We start from the raw sequence: 1,519 nt of genomic DNA, 5'->3' as shown, positions 1-1,519 counted from the left end.
GATACTGGAGCAGAGTTTTCTCAATTCTGAAAGAGCCACTGGGGAAATTGAAGAACAAGAAAACCATAGTAATCGGGGCTACTGGTCAGAAACCATACTCTTGGACCACTGATAGGAAAGTTGATTTGGGAAGAAGTCAAGTAACTCATTCCTTCCTCGTCATTCCTGAATGCCCCACCCCATTGTTAGGGAGAGACTTACTATCAAAATTAAAAGCCCGAATAAGCTTCTCTTCGGAAGGAACTTCAGTCTCTTGGCAAGCCCCTATCTCTATAATTTTAGCTTTAAAATTAGAAGAAGAATATAGATTACATGAGCCTCAAGCCCCATCGAGAAAAGTACTAGAAGGAACCTGGTTAGAGAGATATCCTCAAGCCTGGGCAGAGACTGGAAGTATGGGAGAGGCAAAGAGGGTGCTCCCCCATCATTGTGATGCTAAAAACTGGTGCGACTCCTATTGGGGTACGACAATACCCCATGAGCAAAGAGGCCCAAGAGAGCATCAGACCTCACATTCAAAGGCTCTTATAACTAGGTGTTTTGGTCCCTTGTCAGTCTCCCTGGAATACTCTGTTGCTACCAGTTAAAAAGCCAGGCACTAATGATTATCGGCCAGTACAAGACTTAAGAGAAGTAAACAAAAGAGTACAAGATATTCATCCTATTGTCCCTAACCCCTACAATCTACTCAGTTCTCTCCACCCTGACAGACAATGGTATATGGTACTGGACCTGAAAGATGCATTCTTCTGCCTAAAACAACATCCCATGAGTCAGGTAATCTTTGCTTTCAAGTGGAGAGACCCAGATTCGGGACAGGCTGGACAACTAACTTAGACACATTTGCCTCAAGGATTCAAGAACTCTCCTACTCTCTTTGATGAGGCCCTCCACTGGGACTTGGCACCATTCAGGTCAGAAAACCCCCAAATTTCTCTCCTTCAGTATTGTTGATGACCTGCTTCTTGCTGCCGCCACTGGGCAAGAGTGCAGACTGGGAACTGAGAAATTACTGGCGAAATTGAGCGAGTTGAGATACAAGGCATCCGCTAAGAAAGCCCAGATTTGCCAGACAGAAGTAACCTATTTGGGTTATTCTCTCAGTAGAGGGAAACGGTGGCAGACAGAAGCTCAAAAAAAGACTGTGACTCAAATCCCCATCCCAACAACCTCGAAGCAGGTAAGGAAATTTCTGGGCATGGCTGGGTTTTGTAGGCTCTGGATCCCAAGCTTTGCCACTCTGGAAGCCCCACTCTACCCCCTTACTAAAGAGAATGGGACTTTCTCATGGACCCCCATACACCAGAAGGCTTTTAAAGAGATTAAAAGTCTCTTCCTGTCTGACCAGCACCGGGGTGGCTGGGGCGCGGGGTCGCTGGGGCGCGGGGTCGGCTGACACCCGCCAGCTACCCACGACACCCGCCACAAGATCTTGAGACTTCTGGTGAGTGGAACACAGCTTCTGCTCCAGTCCAATCGCGCGGGACCTGAGACTGCTTTGGTTGGGGAGGCAGAAAAC

The sequence above is a fragment of the Mus caroli genome, chromosome 7 (genome assembly GCF_900094665.2).
Source record: "Mus caroli chromosome 7, CAROLI_EIJ_v1.1, whole genome shotgun sequence".
Taxonomy (NCBI): Eukaryota; Metazoa; Chordata; class Mammalia; order Rodentia; family Muridae; genus Mus; species Mus caroli.
Note: the sequence above shows the minus strand (reverse complement) of the source record.